The sequence below is a fragment of the Notamacropus eugenii genome, chromosome 4, assembly GCF_028372415.1.
Source record: "Notamacropus eugenii isolate mMacEug1 chromosome 4, mMacEug1.pri_v2, whole genome shotgun sequence".
In the NCBI taxonomy this organism is placed as follows: Eukaryota; Metazoa; Chordata; class Mammalia; order Diprotodontia; family Macropodidae; genus Notamacropus; species Notamacropus eugenii.
In genome coordinates, this window is record NC_092875.1 from 388,349,515 (window position 1) to 388,367,542 (window position 18,028).

The window sequence follows — 18,028 nt, forward strand, 5'->3', positions numbered from 1 at the left end:
AAATGGTTCTTAATGATGGAAATCATCTTCAAAGAAATAGTTGTTCTAAGAGAGAGGATAAGAGTTTTGAAGCACACACACACACACACACACACACACACACACACACACACAAAACCCAAAAAACTGAAGTAGAGCTAAATGTGACAGAAGTGAAAAGCAACACATTTATAACACAATTATAATTAAAATAAGACATGAATGTTACACAGGTGAAAGCGACTAAGTTTGAGATATAATGAATAAATATAAGGTGAAGAAATTAATTATTAAGTTTGAATTCTTTGAATCCCTTGCCCTTTTTGGTGAATAGATAGATACATTTATTTATATAATATGAATGAAGGAATAAGCATGGCTACATTTTCACAAATGTGGTAAATTTTGGGTAAATGGTATAGAAGAGAAAGTGATGCAACCCAAGCAAGTTCATAGTAATACAGTAATAGGATTGCAATCACTTTACTGTTTAAAATAAAAGATGTGAGAGAATAAAATAAAAGAAAAAGAAGGAATGGACTGAAAAAAAAATCAGTGGAGGAAAACTGTGTAACAAACTCAATTTGTATCTCAAAAGATTAAACAATAAAATAGAACAAGAGAATAAGCAAATAAAACTTAACAATCTGTTGTATATAAGAAATACATCGAAAATGAGATATACAGAATTAAAATGAAGTGTTATCATAGTTATTCCCCAAATTTACAATATTCTAATAAAACTCAGTATTCTTCATAGTTACTTTCCCTGAGACAATTCTCAGTACCAACTGAAATAAATAGGAAAACGTGTTAGGCTATAACCATAGATGATGAACCTATAATAATATTAAACATTCTCTTTCTCTCTCTCTCTCTCTCTCTCTCTCTCTCTCTCTCTCTCTCTCTCTCTCTCTCTGTCTGTCTGTCTGTCTCTCTCTCTCTCTCTCTCTGTCTGTCTGTCTGTCTCTCTTTCTCTCTGTCTCTCTCTCTGTCTATCTATCTACATCTGTCCACATACACATAAACATGTATGTGTGTGACTATGCCAAATTGCACTGCTTGAAATTCATAAAAAATAGTCAAGAAAATTCAGGGAAGTTTTAAATATAGTAGAAATAATTTTGAAAAATTCTGACTACAAATATAAATTTTTTTTTTCAGAAACACATGATGAACATTAAGAGCAAGTAAAGTCTTCCTTTTGCTTTTATTTCCCCAGAGACCAAACCAATCCCTGGAAAAAATATAGGCACATATTAAGGGCTTTTTCATTCATTTATCCATTTATGAATTCCTCTTTCTGGACACATGAAGAAATACATGTCTACTTTTCTGTTGGGCTCCTATAAGAACTAATGATACTCTACTACTGTCATTATTGTCATCTCTTAGTCTGAAGAAATTCATTATCATATCTCCAGTATCTAATCTTGCTTTCTTTAAAGCTAAGTAGCACCTCCTAAAGAATGAATGACTTTCTTAATCTCTCAGTTGTTACTATTCTGTCAAGTTGTTTTGTAATTTACTTTTTGTTGTGTGTATGAGCATGCACATGTGCATGTGTGTGTGTATATGTGTGTGTGTGTGTATGAGTGTGTAATGCAAAGTGGGATCTTTTGCTGTTTTTGTTGTAGTATAATCAAGAAGTATAGTGCCTCTATTTGTTCCAGGATCCATGGCCATTTAGATTTTAAGGCCGAGGATGCTGGAAGGGTGGAGTGTGATGGCAATCAAAGTGGGGTATTTTGCTGTTTTTGTTTTAGTATAATCACATGCCTCTGATTGAATCTTGCTTTTACCAAACAAGAGTAGTTACTAGGAGTAAAGTACATAAATTCTTTAACTAGAAACAGTATGTGTATTTGTATTGTTAATGTGGTTAAAGATCTTCCCTATTCATTAATGGGCTTACTCATTAAAGGGAGTTTGATTTGGGAAGATTTGTAGGAAGGCCCACACCTTTTGTTAATCAGACATTGCTTCTCAAGGGTTGAGATGCCCTCTGGATCTAAATAAAGGTATAAAGACTCTGACTGTGAGATTTTACTTTGGAGTTCACTGGAAGTGTTTGGCCACACAAGGACTCTGGGAAGCCACTAAAGAGCCCCCCAATTTGGAAAGCCCAGGTGTTGGTATTTCTCTCTCTTGTAACTGTGGTCAGATGGTTGGACTTGTCTGTTGATGGTCAGGCAGAGGAAGCCATGTCTGTTGATCTTTGATTTCTCTGTATTTTCTTTGAAGTTCAGGGTGCTGACTCTTCTGAACTAGGTGAATGATGTATTTGCTTGGTTAAAGGAATGGTACATGTGCTTGATTAAAGTGATTGTTAGCCCCTGAAAAGTTGCCTTTCCTTTTATGAGTGCATATCTAAGAATCTGTGGTAGTAGGCTCCCCTGTGTATGTTGGGGTGCTTACTGTTACAGTGTGTTTCCCTAAAGTTCAGATTTGAATATGTCACATGAATCCCATATAATCTTCAGGATAAAATACAAAACCTCATGTTCAAAGCCTGTGAAAGACTAACTCCCTCTCCATCTTTTCTTTCTCCTTACAACTCACTCCCTAATACATACCCTTTGATCCAGTGACACAGGTCTTCTTGTGGTTCCTTGAGCTAGACATTATATTTCATGACTCTGGGCATTTGCTCTGATTTCCCCCATACCTAGAATGCTCTCCCTCCTCCTCTCTCCCTCTTGACTTCCCTGGTTTCCTTCAAGTCCCAATTAAAACTTTCTACAGGAAGCCTCTCCCAATCCCTGTTAATTCTAGTCCCTTCTCTCTCTGAATTATTTCCCATTTATCCTATATATAGCTTCTTTATACATATTTGCTTATTGTGTGTCTTATTAGATTGTGACTTCCTTGAGGGCAAAATTTATCTTTTGCTTCTTTTTCTATTTGGTATGTTTAGCAAAATGCCTGGTGTGCACATAGTATGTGTTTGATTAATATTTATTTGCTTACAGAGAAATTAAAATAGTTAAAACTTCCAAATAGAGCCTCATAAGTGTGTAATGTCATCAAAATTCTATAAAACTTAAATACCCAACTTGCTCCAGCATTGCTGTTTTTTTCTGTAATTATGTGTAATGCTGGCATGAAAACTTTTTCATGTATAACTGCTTTTATGTATAGCAATTTTGGATTACATTTCCACAATAGAATTATTGAGCAAAAAGTTATGATTATTTTCTCAACAATTAATGTACCATATATGTCACAATGCTTGTCATAAGTACTCAATAAAAGATTCTTGATTGATCAAATTACAAAGTTACTTTCCAAAATATTCAATAAGCTTGCTATTTCACTTTTGATGATTGTGTACTTGTGATTCCTAATGCTAACAGCATTGAGTTTCATTGTTTGTAGTTATTTTTCCCAACGTGATTGGTGTATATGCAGAGGGAGGAGGCAGGGTTTCACAAAATTGGTTTAATTTCATTTCTTTGATTATAAGAGAGGTTGAACATTTTCAAGTGATTATTAATTACTGCTCTGAAAATGCACTTGATATCTTCAAGTCACTTTATATTTATTTTCTTGTTCTTAAAAAAAGCTTACAAGGCAAGTGCAATAGGCATAATTAGAGTGATTTTATAGATGGTGAACTTAAATCTCAAAGAATGGAAATAGCTTGCACAAGCTTATATTAGTAGTTAATCTCAGGTAGGTATTGAACCCTGACCTTCCTGACTTCATATTCAGCATTATTCATTAGATTATATCCTGTCTCCTCTTCGTTTGTACTTAACTGACATTTTGAAAGTTAAAAACAAACAAACAAGCAAAAACTATGGTTCTTTTTTTTAAAAAAATTCATGTCTTTCTTTAAAAAATACTTGCAAAAGAATGAGATATTTTCTGTGTTTTTTCAATGAAGGCTGTTTTTACAATAAAGTAGCTATAAGAACAAAAAAAATGCACTTAGTGCTGGAGAAAATAACTGGTATTTTTTTTTTTAAATCAGGCTGTGATAGGTAGCCTCACATTAAGAAGGTAGAGATGGATCTGACAATGTGAGTCTTGACAATAATAATGCATAATCAAAGCAACTTTTAGATACTATCTCACATGAGTCAGAATGGCTAATATCACAGAAAAGGAAAGCGACAAATGCTGGATGGGATGTGGGAAAATTAAAACACTAATGTACTATTGGTGAAATTGTGTACTGATTCAACTATGCTGGAGAGCAGTTTGGGACTATACCTGAAGTATAAAACCATGAATAAATACTTTTTGATTAAACAATATCAGTATAAGGTCTGTATCTCAAAGAGAGAAAAAAAGGAAAAGAACCTATGTGTACAAAAATACTTATAACAACTTTTTTAGTGATGGCAAAGAGTTGGAAATTGAGGGTATATCCATTAATTGGGGAATGATTGAAAAGAAATGCTGTATATGATTGTGATGAAATAGTACTGTGCTTTAAGAAATTATGGGCATGAGTGAAGTGAGGAGAACCAGGAAAATATTACACAGAGTATCAATCACAGTGCGTGATGACTGTTTTTTGATAGACTCAGCCTTTTACAGCAATGCAAGTAGATAAAACATTTCCAAAGGAGTCATGTAAAATATCATCCAACTCCTGAAAAAGAACTATGGAGTCAGAACATAGAATGAAGCAGACTATTTTCTCTTTTGTTATGTTTTCTTTTGTTTTTACTCATTGTTTCTCCCATTCATTTTAATTCTTCTATGCAACATGACTTTTTTGAAAATGTATTTAACAGGAATGTATGTGTAGAGCCCATATAAGACTGCATGCTGTCCTGGGGAAGGAGCGGAGAAAGAGGAGGAAAAGTTTGGAATTTATGGAAGTGATTGTTGAAAACTGGAAAACAAATAAGTGAATTTTTAAAAAAAATTCTGAACTAGGGACAAATAATAATAAAACAGAAGAGACAGAAAAGACTTATTTTTTAAAATCAAACACCAAAAACGTAATGACGAACAAGATGCTTTCAGCTTGGAAAGGATTACATGAACTGATAGAAAGTAAAATGAACAGAACCAGGAGAACATTGTACACAGTAAAAGTAACTTTATATGATGATCTGCTATGAATAACTTAAGTTATTCTCAGCAACACAATGATCCAAGACAATTCCGTACGTTATAAGATGAAAGGTTCTGTCCATTTTAAGCAAAAGAACCTGCAGAATCTGAATGCAAATCAAAGATACGTTTTCTTTATTTTTCTGGTTTGCTTTTTCTTTGTGTTTTCTTTCACTATATGACTTACACGGAAAAATGTTTTGCATGACTATACATTTATAGTCTGTCGAATTCTTTTCCTTCTTAATGAGGGGGGAGAAAATTTGTAACTCAAAAACTGAATTAAAAATATTAAAAAATGCTTTTACATGTAATGAAATATAATATTGAATAAGAAACTGACTCTTGAGGGAAGAAAGAGAGTGAGAGAGAGAGAAAGAGAGGGAGAGAGAGAGGGAGAGAGAACAAAGCTGTATATTTATAAAAACTCAGGAGAATTTTACAGGTTTACAAATGACTTGGAATGCAAAGGGATGACATTCATCTAATTTTATTCCTTCTGAGACAAAGTTCTGTCACATAGTTTCTTTTCTCCTGCATAAATTTTATTTGTATACTTGATAATATACTTGATATGCTACAAAGTGGACCCAATACAAGGGTTAGAAAAAGGAATACTGGATTTCTCAGTTTGTGTGTGTGTGGGGGGGGAGGGGATAGGGGATAGTTCAAATTAGAGAAAATATGTATGTGCACCTCTTAATAAAAATAGCAATTTTAAATTTATAACTGTCATATTAATAATAATTATAAAGATGGCTTGTATGTATTAACCTGGTCCCAATCCATCACGACTGAGGAAAAATATTGACTCTCTAATGAACTTCTACTAAGCTCCAGCTCTGTTGTAGTGTGAATTAAATGGTGAATTTAGGAATCAGGCAAATTATAAATCTAGTATATAGGCTTGACAGGCTTTGTGAATATTTTGATTTAACTTCTTACTTTCCAATCTAGAATTTGTTTTTACACAATGTTACTTTCTTCCTTTTTAAAATCTATTTATTTATTTATCTATCTATTTATTTATTTATTTAACTTTTAACATTTATTTTAACAAAATTTTGGGTTCTAAATTTTCTCCCCATTTGTCCCCTCCCCCCATCCCAAAACACTGAGCATTCTATTTGCCCCTATCACCAATCTGCTCTCTCTTCTTTCATCCCTCTCTGTCCTTGTCTCCATCTTCTCTTTTGTCTTGTAGGGCCAAATAACTTTCCATACCCCTTTACCTGTATCCTTTTTGAGCTCTTCCATGGGCTGAGCCCATTGAGTGGGCTGGGATATAGTAGCCTTGACTTCTGTGTCTTTGCCTGATGGTAAGCATTGTTCTTCCTCATCAGAAAGGAAGGGAGGAAATGCCTGTTCACCAAGAAAGTAACCTTCTATAGTCTTATTTCTTTTCCCTTTTCTGGGCATTTTCCCAGCCAGTGACTTGACTTCTGAATATTCTCTTCACACCCACTTTGCCTCCAGGTCTGCCCAGCCAGTGCTTGGGGTCTGAGATTCAAATGCTGCTTCCCAGCCTCAGGGGTTGGGTGGAGGCAGGGCTGCTATTCAGTTCGAGATTAAGTTCAGCTGCTCAGGTGGGGGCAGGGCTGCTGCACGGGGCTCAGTTCCCTCAGGGGGTTTATGCAGAGACCTTCAATAATGGATCTGGGCTCCTGCCTGTTTGGGGAGCTCTGGTCTGCTCCCACCTCCGCTGCTGCCTCCCAAGGGGGCCTGAATTATGGGGGCACCCCACTCCCCTATCGACTGGCCAAAGAGACCCTCTTACTGACCCTTGTCACCTGTGGGTGGAGGGACGCACTTGGCTGCTGGAGATTCCATCCCTGAAGCCTTCTCAGATCTGCTCCTCTCGGTGCCGCGTGGACAAGGCAGGGCTGGGCTCGATGTTACTTTCTAACTAAAATTAATTCCTTATTCATTTAGTTAGATATCATATTATTAAAGAAAAAGCATTTTATTTTCTCTTAGATTGAAACTTCCCTGAGTTTATAAAATACTTCCATGTTAGAATCCAAATTAATGTCTCCTTTTTTAGGTAAAATTAAAAAAAAAAAGTACTACTATTTTTGTCTCAACTAATTATGAAAACAGGAACCAGATTAGTTTTCAAAAAAATAAAATCATGAATACAAATTTCTTTTTTATTTTAATTTCACATGAATTGAAATATACATGACAACATTAGCCTTTTATTGCATATGTTTCATGAAATAGGATTTATATATTTTATTATAAGGCTATAATTGCTTAGATATCTGGAAGGGGGCGATAGAATCATTTTCTTGTGAATTTTTGAGACCTAGCTGCTTCTTCATTGATTAATGAAACCATTATCAGCAGAAATGACTCATTGTAAAACTGCAAATGTAAAATGCAATATGTAAAATGTAAATGTAAAAAATAAAATTGAGTAAGAAGAACCCACAAAGAGATATACCTGGGTCATGAATAAGGGAAAGGGTCATCTTTCTGATGAAGTTAGAGGTTCACCATTTCACTGGTGGCTTCCCCAGGACCTAACATAGGATGTACTCTGTTAAAAAAAAAATCAAACAAAAAAATCACATTAGATGTATGAATGATGCAATTTCAACTCCTATCTCCAAGCATGCCTCAGGGACAACAGTCAATAGAGAAGTTAATGAAGAGAAGGCATTCCAAGTGACTTCTGGACATACTAGATAGAGAATTCATACTGCTCATTTTTTTCTCTGTCAGAGCAATTGTGAACAAAAGATGTTGGCTCCAGACAATTAGAAAGAAAGTTGAGAGATGCTGTTAGTCTCACAGAGAGAAATGGAAAAAAGACATGAGTTGAAAGCAAGTGAATTTTTCATGAGATCCTTTCATGAGGAATGAACTTATTTCCATATAGAACTTTTGAAACAATCTGTTAACTGCCTCTGTTTTCCATAAAGGGTGTAGATAAAACCTCACCCAGGAGGTTTTACTGGAGGCAACTTAGCCTCTAATAGAAAAAAAAAAGTCACTTACTATAAGGACTAGCAATATGAACTACCAAGAAGAATCATCAAATATGCTGAATTTAACTTTCCAGGTGTATGTGGAAAAAGAAAAAACAAATTATACATATAATCAATGTTAAGGTATTCTAGGGTTCAACTCATCCCAACAAACATTTATTGAATACAAACTGTATTATGGCATTCTTTGGTGTACCAGAGATACAAAATAACCACACACACAAAAAAAAATCAAACCTCAAGTCATGGAACTTACATTAAAAAAAAAAAAAAGCTTCCTTCTCCCTCACTTCATTTCCAGGGAACAATAACAGACATTTTCATACCAAGTTGTCTCTCTAGCAGAGAAGTTAAATAAACTCAAATATCTGTAATTTCTGCTTTATCAAGGAAAATGAAATATTCTTTGCAATTAACTAAGATACAATTCAAGGAACAAATGAATAAGAGAGAAGTATTAAAAAGGAAAGAGAGAAGTCATAACATGAGTGGGGAGGCTAGAGGTAGAGGGTAGAAGACTAACAAAAAATAGAACAATGATTGAACATTTAGAGTCACTTAGTCAACTGTACCAATTATCTAACAATGAGGCATTTGGACAATCTCATATTGAATATGTGGGTGTTATCAGAGAAGTGGTCATGTTGTAAGGCTAAGAGCATAAGGAGACAAGTTAGTTTGTGACTCCCAAATAGTTTGTGGCTCCCAAATAGTTTGTGACTCCCAAATGAGTCAGAGATTCTGAGACATCTATTTAGGTTAAACTGATAAGAATGATAACTCTCCAGGGTACATGTAAGGAGAGACATGATAAAGCTTAGCCCCCACATGACTTGTTAGAAATTAAAACCACTGGCCAGACTACTCTTCCCAAACCTGGGAAATAAGGCGATACCCAAGGGTTTGGCTTCTGCATTCCTCCGCGTCCATCTCAGGGCTGCACCACTTGTGCCCGCCTGCAGTTACCTCCTTGGCCCAGGGACCTTCCAGCTACCCCCCAAGCCCGTCATTGTGGACTAAAGACAGGAGCTTGAGCAGGAGCACAGGTTCTTGAGTCCCGAGTTCACTCCTCCTCCAGGGGGACAAACCTGCTCAAGTTCCAGCTAGAGAGCCAGAACATGCTGCAGCTGCACAAGGTTCCTCACATCGCTGAGTACTTTGTAGGAAACATGCTGGCCGTTACCTCCTCGGACCCCAACGCAAAGGTGAAAACCAACCTCTTTCTGGGCATCTGCACCCAGATGGAGGCCTGGGGGCCATCTTCGTGCTGCGCAACACCATCTAGAGCCAAGGTGTCGAGCTCTCCTTCCACCTGTACAACTACCACAACGCAGGAAAAACAGGTGCTCGGACTTCTGGCACCTAGATCACAACCTCGTGTAGCTCCGACGCTCTGCCAGAATACTGTACTTTTGAGGTGGACATGAAGCCAGTGGACTGCCCACCTCCCCACTCCACTACCCAACCTTTCCCCCCACCCCCTACCCCGGAGATGCACATGAACGAGTTCGAGGTCAAGATGAAGTCCCAACGGTGGGAGCGTCCCAAGTTCAATATCAAGAGCATCCGCTTTGTCCTGTGACTGACCAAGGACCAGCTGAAGGGCTCCTTGAAGTAAAGCCGACCCTGGCTTGAGTTTGACCTAATGAGGGAGTTCAACCTGTTCAAGATCGAGGCGGAGATATGGGAGGAGATGGAGCCATATCGGAGGTCCTGAGGCATACGGTGCCCGGGCCGGACCCTCGAGAGTCCGCTGCTACTGGAGGCAGATCGCCTCTTGCTCCCACCTCTACTTCATCTGATTTAGGGCCACCATCTGGTCCTCTCATATAATGTGAGGAAGGCTTTTGGCTGACCAGGATGTCCATCCAGAGGCTTAAGCAGTAAGACCCGCCCAGATCAGAGCCTTGTGTCCTCTGGGGGCTGGGAAAGTGAGAGCTTGGGCTCACTGTGAATACAACCAGCTCACTGACTGATGTTCCCTACTCCCTGATGAATCTTTGGTGAGCACAGAAGCAGTACAATAAATGTTTATTAAACACAATTTTTTTTAATTAAAAAGAAATAAAAACAATTGCCAACTGTTGGTGATTCATGTGAGAACAAAAAATAGCTCCAGAAACAAACTAACAAATATTACTAGAGATCATGAAGTCTTTTGGAACAAATCAAAGATGATAACTGAATGTAGGAATTTCAGAAGAGTGAAACTGATTGAAAAAGGCAATGAAAGAAATGTGGGTTTACACACTTTGTCTTGACTTAATGGATTAGTGGGTCCTTGATTAAGGATGGAGTGCACCTATTATAGTTCAAAACATCTACTTGTTTGTTTTTGTTTGTTTGGGGAGACATGAGGAAGTACCTGCATTTTCTTATCTTCTTCTTTTCTTTTCTAGATACTTTCATGCCCTATTAATTTTACAACAAGGAATCGTTTGGCCAAAAATATGTTGTCTCTCTGCAATTCCAAAATTAGACTGAAAGAAAAAAGAACATTTAACTTTGAGTGAATTGACAGTTGATGATGAGAAGAGGGAATATATGAAGGAATTTTATGTGAAAGACAATATGTATAACTTAAGCAAATGGACCAAAATCCAATTTTATATACTACTTGTGTATGTTTGCATGTGATGGACACATAGGAAAATACATTTCTAATAGGAATATTTGGATAGATTTGTTCTTATTTTTATTAAGCTAAATAGTGTGTGATTTTTAATCATTACCTTTTTTTTTTTTTTTTTTAGTTTTAAAATAACCTTTTTAGGGGGTGTAGCCAAGATGGTGGAGCAGAAAGGTGCATATACCCTAGTGCTTCCACCACAACCCATAAAATGCCTGTAAAAAATGACCCTCAACAAATTCTAGAGCATCAGAAGCCATAGAACAGGTGAGGGAAAGAGGTTTCCAGCCAAAGGTAACCTGGAAGGTTGACAGAAGAGGTCTATCTCACAGGACACTGAGTTGAGCTGGTCCAGTCCAGTCCACACTTCACTGTGAGGAACAGGACCTGAACATACCTCCAGGGCAGAGTCCCCAGCAGGGAGGGTCCCAGATCCCTCAACCACAAGTGACAAAGAAACCTCCAAAGGTCAGTGTGAGAGGGCTTTCCCAGTTAGGAGAGAGGGGAGCAGGAGCAATAGCCTCAAGTGACAGCAGCAACAGCAGCAGCAGACTGCAGGCAGCTACAGTGGCCTGGAAGCAACCTGAGTCCATTGTTCAGGTAGCTCATCTTAAAGCCTCTGGCAGTAGGCATGAACTGATCTAATCCTCAGCCCTGAGTGATGGCCCCACTCTCCCAAAGCTCTGGAGAATCGAGCTGTTGAGCCACGTCTCTGCCTTGGGGAGAGGAGGGGTAGTAGGATAATCTTCTTGACAAAGGATTCAGAACTGGCAGGGAAAATGTCCAAAAAAGGGGAAAAAAATAAAGCCATAGAAGCTTATTTTCTTGGTGAACAGGTGTCTCCTCCCATGGCTTCAGATGAGAAGAAACAAGGCATACTGTTACAGGAAGTCAAAGCCCCTGTCTCCAGGTCTTCCAAAGGGAACTTAAACTGCACTCCGGCAAAAAAGAGCTTGAAAAGCAAGTTAGGAGCTTGCTAAAGGAGAACCAAAAAAAAAATTGCTGAGGAAAATAACACTTTAAAAAGGGGCTAACTCAATTGGAAAAATAGGTCCAAAAAACCAATGAGAAGAAGGAGGCTTTAAAAAGCAGAATTAGCCAAATGGAGAAGGTTGCAAAGCTCACTGAACAAAATAGTTCTTTGAAAGAGAGAATTGAATTCAGGGAAGCTAATGACTATGACATAAACCAAGCAATTAAAAAACAAAACCAAAAGTTTGAAAAAATAGAAGATAATGTGAAGCATCTCATGGGAAAAAGAACTGACCTGGAAAGTAGATACAGGAGAGACAATTTAAAATTTATGGGAATACCCAAAAGTCATGATCAAAAAAAGAGCCTAGACGTTATCTTCCATGAAATTATCAAGGAAAACTGTCCTGATATTCTAGAACCAGACGGCAAAATAAATATTGAAAGAATCCACCAGTCACCTCCTGAAAGAGACCTGCAATGAGAAACTCCTAGGAATATTGTGGTCAAATTTCAGAGTTCCCAGGTCAAGGAGAAAATACTGCAAGCAGCTAGAAAGGAACAATTCGAGTATTGTGGAAATAAAATCAGGATAACAAAGGCTCCATAGGATTTAGAACTTTCTATTTATCTTTCTTCTTTGAGACCAAATATTTCATTTGTAATTTTGCAATTTCATGTTTGATTCTTTGTTTTGTAGTGGTTGTTCTTTCCATTCATAGTTTTGTAGTTACTGTCAATATCATCTTTTTGACTTTGCTTAATTCATTTTGCATCTACTTATTTAAGATTTTCTGTTGTTTTCTGTATTCTTTATATTCTTATATTCTTATTTTCTTATAGTGTAGTAATGATATTCCATTGCATTTATGTATAACATTTTCTTTAGACATTCCTCAATCAATGAATATCTCTTTTGTTTGCACGACTCTTTTTTTTTTTTTACCACAAAACTTACTGCTTAAATGTTTTGGTGTACTTGAATCATTTATTTTAGGGAATGACTGTCATTAGTTGTACCTATCAAAGCAATCTCTGGATCAAAGTGACACTTTAGTAACTTCATTTGCATAAATCCTTTTTTCTTTCTTTTTCTCTATTTTTTCAGAGGCTAAATCAAAACTCTCTTTTACTTTTTTCCAGGGACACAGCATTACCACAGAGTCAACAAAGGGATGCTCTTTCTTTCTTCCAAGTAAATATGGATTCACCATAATTATGCATTGGGCAATTTACTTTCACCTTGTTTTTAGAAATCAAGGCATCTAGTAATAGTACAACCTTTTAGTTCCAAAGCCCGTACTAAAGAGTTGTCCAAACAATCCTCAAGAACATATGCATGTTGCTGATTGAGAGAAACTTAGAGAATTAATTCAGAATCAATGGAAAAGGAACTCATCCCTTAACTAGCATGGAGTTGCTTCAGCCATAAGGAAGGGCCAGAAGAGATTAGTAAGGACTGTTCTGAAAAGGAGTTCATTCTTATCAAGTAAGTCTTCATAAAGAATAGATCTAAGAAACTGTTAGACTGAAAAGTCAGTTCCCCACCTAGAATGGGATTTATTAATTATAGACATCACTTTTATGTTTATGAACTCATGCAATTGGCTGTCAAGTTTATTAATGAAATAGCTATGCAATGTCCAGTCTGGGTCTGTGTCCTCCCATCCTTGCTGTATACTTCTCCAAAGAGCTCTGATTTCTTCTCAGGCAAGAAGTTTCTCCTAAAGATCACAGGAAATGATCTCACTGTGTAGCAAAACCCTATGATTTAGACTCAATGTAATATCCCTGTCCCCATTTAGAGGCCACATATCTTCAGTGTTATTCCTTCTCATTAAAGAAATAAGATTTTCCTCTTCCACCCTCCCTCTTTCAACTTTCCCTTTGTTTCCCACCTATTTTCTTACAATCCCTATTATTTCTAAGATACTACAGTAAGTATTTTAATCAACCACCTCAATGATCCAACTTCCCTCTAATTTTCATGTACCATCTTTCTATTTTTCAATTCAGTTCCACAAAATTCATTGATTTGTGGGGGTGGGCATATGAGATTAATTCAATAGTATTCCCATTCCTCTTTGTTGTTCTTTGTTTATTTCAATTGTGGCCAAACGTTTGTGACCTCATTTGGGTTTTTCTTAAGAAAGATACTGGAGAAGTTTTGCCATTTTCTTCTCCAATTCATTTTATGAATGAAGAACTGAGGAAAACAGGGTTAAGTGACTTATCCAGAGACATATAACTGGTAAATGCATAAGGTCAGATTTCAATTCAGATTTCAACTCAGAAAGATAAATCTTCCTGACTTTAAGCCCAGCAATATCCATTGTGTCACCTGATTGACCTTGCCAATTCCTTTACTATTTCTAAATTCTGCTTCAATTTTTGTCCCCTTAGATATTTTAAGATAGAAATTCTGTTATTTCACTTTTAAATTAATTTTTGTCTCTCTAAAATTTTGTTTTAATAATTTCTAAATATTAAACTAAGTTATTTAATTAAATTTGATCTCCTTGTTCATTGCATTTATTACATTTCTTTTATTTCTAATACTTGGTGTGCTTACCAATTGAGTTATCTGTTCAGTTTAAAAAATTCAGGGATATCTCACATGCATCTTTTAATGAAATTCATGTTTTGTTTTGTTTTTTTCACTCACTATTAGACTCAGGTTTGTACCATGTATCATTTTGGGTTATATCTTGATTTCCTTTGTTTTGTAGACTATCTAATTTCATTCCCCTCTGTGGATTCTGATGGGTAGAGTTTAGTCTTGTATTGTTTGAAATTCCTTTCCTTTGTATTTGGAGATCTTTTTCCTTGTCACTTGGATAATTTGCTGTTTGTCAGTGAAACTGTTGACTTCAAATAGGATTTCTCTTGGAGTTTGAAATAAAGAATTTTTCTAAGTTTTCTTTGAAAGCAAGTTTTAAATTATTTTGATTTTTGTTTCTTTAGATTTAAAACTTTGGGAAGTTTTCTTATTGTTTCTTTCATTTAGGTACTTAGATTTTGTTTTTTAATTGTCATTCTTTTGAGTCTATAATGCTAAATTCATTCCTATTCATTCGATCTTCATCTATAATGTGTTTTGCTTGTATTGAGATAATATATTATTGATAACATTATAGATATTTTTACTTCTCTTCTTGACTTTCACTTCAGCATATTTGCATTTCCAATCTATTATTTTCTCTTTCACATCATTGGAGAGACTCATCACCAGTGATTCAACTCTTTCTGTTTTCAAAATTATTTCTGTGGTACTGGACAAAATTATGCCATTTATATTCTGTTTTAACCATACAGATCTTTCATGTGCTCTTAAGAATCTATATCATCACATGTTTCAGTAACTGGTGACTTAATTTTCTTTATTTTTCAATGCTTATTTACATACATTTGTAATATTTTATTTCTCTTGTATTCATCTTCCCTCCTGATTTTGTAATCTTATCTATTGATTTATCTGTTTGTGCTCTGTGTTTTTAATTCAGCGTTCCTCCACTGGAGATCTTTATTAGTTTTAGCTTTTCCCTTTATCATTCTTTTGCATTTTTTCTTTCACTTTCCACTTTGATTCATTTACCACTGGGACCAAAACTCAAACTGATTTCAACCTCCTCTTATATTGGAGGATTCACTTTTAAGTGGCTGGTCCCTGCCTGAAGTAACTTGTAGGGGACTAGGACTGGCTACAGCTAAAAACCAGTAACCTTTTAAAACCAACATAACTCCACAAGCTAAGTTCCTGTCCTTGTTTTGTCTTTTTTGATATACTACTATGGTGAGTCAGGATCTTCTAATTTGGGGAGAAAGCTGAAATACTAATTTTGGGGATCCTTAAACCAAAAGATGTTTTGAGTATACAGTGTCTTGACTTCTTATGCCTGTTCCACCGAAGTGCACTGAAATTGTGGCAATGCTATGGGGCAAGATGAATGGGTAGAGACTGCAGCAGCACAAGTTATCCTTCATTGATAACAGACCAGAATTCTTTGAATGATTTTGTGCCCTGTGGGAGGATGGAGGATGATAGTAATATGGTGCTGAGTGACCACTAGAAATAGAGATTAGCATTCACTACAGTTAATTCAAGGGCTATAACCTTTTTGAGCTTCTTGTTGAACATGCTCCACCCCTTCAGATTCAACCATAATTGCTATGCCTATGAAGCATAACCCTAGTAAAAATTTAATGAGGCCTCGAGAAAAATGCTCAATCCTCTATTTTTTGTTCATGTCACTTCACTGCATTTATTGATTTTGTTTCTGAGTAATCAGGGTTGAGTGACTAGCCCAGAGTCACAGAGCTAGTAAGTCTCAATGTCTGAGGCTGGATTTGGAGTCAGGTTCTCCTAACTCCAGAGCAGGTTCTCTGTCTATTGCACCATCTAGCTACCCCACATATGGCTTTGCTTTAAATGAAATGAGCATCTATTCTTGATTCATTTGAGAGATTTAACATGTAATAGGAGTATTATTCTGGAGTCAGAGGATTGGAATTTGAATATTGGCTCTTGTACTTACTATTCATGTAATGTTTGGTCATTCACTTAACCTCACTAATCAATGGCCAGTTTCTGAATTCTGTTTCCTACTATAAACTCTTATGAAAACTATTTCAGTACAGAACACTGGAAAGGATAACATACCTCTAATAAAGTAAGATAGATAGCCGCTCATCTACTCTAAGAAAACTGAGATTGCAAATATATCTTCATATATTTTATTTTTTGTAGATGAATGACATCTATGATGATGACAGTGATAATTACAACTTCTGTATTGGTTTGGTCCTTAGGAGATGTTGAAAACAAGGCTTCCTCTATAGAATATTGTCTGTCATAAAACAAATGATTAAGTGGGTTTCAAAAACCTTCCCTGGTGCAGATGGAGAGTAAATGTACAGGATAAGATCCATGAAAGAACATTAAGCCTAATACATCTTCTAATTAAGGAGAAATCACTGAGCTACACACAACTTGGGAGTGGAAAGAGATGTCAGTGTCAGCTTTCAAAAGTAATCCTTTCTGTGATACTCAATAAATGGTCATCCAGATTTGCTTGAAGGCTTTCAATGAAAGAGAATCAACTATTTCCCAAAATGTCCTATTCCAGTCAAATAACTCAAATTGTTGGGGATCATTTTCACATATCAGGAATGTTCGACTATTTACTAAAGTAATTTAGTTATCTTTTCCACATAGCAGCTGTTTAAATACATGGATATTGTCATCCAAAACAAATTGTCTCCCCAAGATTCCATCAAACTGAGAAACAAGATATATAGAAGATAATACACTATTGGAAAACTGAGTTTTGATCGCATGTATACTATTGTACATAGTATTTTCTTTATAGATGACAAACATGTATCATTGTAATATTGATGATTGCAATTTCTGTATTAGTCTGAGCCTTGCAAAAATAAGTAAGTAAGCAATAGTATTTTTGAAAAGTTCCCACACAGAATTTGTTAGCCCCCCCTTTTTTCTCTTTGGCAACCAATTCTCATTCTGCCACTTAGCTGCAGAGGCTTTTCAATTCCAAATGTTCATTGAACATTTTTTTTTCTGTTACAGTTCCCCATTTTCTCTATCTCTCTTTCAAATCTACTTCTACCCCCGTCAAGGCCTGCTCAGGATCAGTGAGTAGTTGGAAAGTATCTGATAAACTAATTCAGACAAAGTAGTTAACTGTACCTCTGAAACCAAACTGAAACTTTCCCATTAGCCACATATCATTTGTACCAGGGGAATAGTACATTAAAAGAGAAGAAAATAAGTAGTCACCAGTGCCACATATGTGTTAGAAAATTTTCCTTTTTTATCTACTGTGATTATGGTTGTCTGACTTCTGCTTGAAATAGCCAAATCCCTCTAAGTAACATTCACCAGACCAATGAAGAGAATCAAAGTTCTCCTCAGGCTGCTGGAAACTTTGCACATTGAAATAAATTGACATTACTGCTACACTTATATATCACGATTATTTTAATAATTTCTGGTTCAGTATTTTTATTTCCCTGAGTATCTTCATTTCTTCTGGCAGTTGGTGGCACAGTGGATAGAATGATGGTGAGCCTGGAAACCTGAATTCAAATCCATCCTGAAACACTTATCAGCTGTGTGACCTTGGCAAATCACTTGATGTCTGCCTGCTTAAGATTCCTCAGCTCTGAAACAAATACAATAAAAGGTACCTCACATACATCTTGGGAGGATCAAATGTGATATCCATAAAAAGTGCTTATCATAGTGCCTGGCACATACTTAGCACCATGTAAATGCTGAATCTCTTCCCTTACTTTTCTACTGAAGTCACGCTCCAATGATACCATCTGGCATGAATTTTCGGTGTTTGAAAGTCATGCT

At 36.2% G+C, this 18,028-nt stretch overlaps 1 pseudogene; it reads left to right on the forward strand.

Moving 5' to 3' along the window:
* Nucleotides 1-5,087: 5,087 nt before the first annotated feature.
* Nucleotides 5,088-10,065, forward strand: LOC140502635 (large ribosomal subunit protein bL19m pseudogene; annotated as a pseudogene).
* Nucleotides 10,066-18,028: the final 7,963 nt, after the last annotated feature.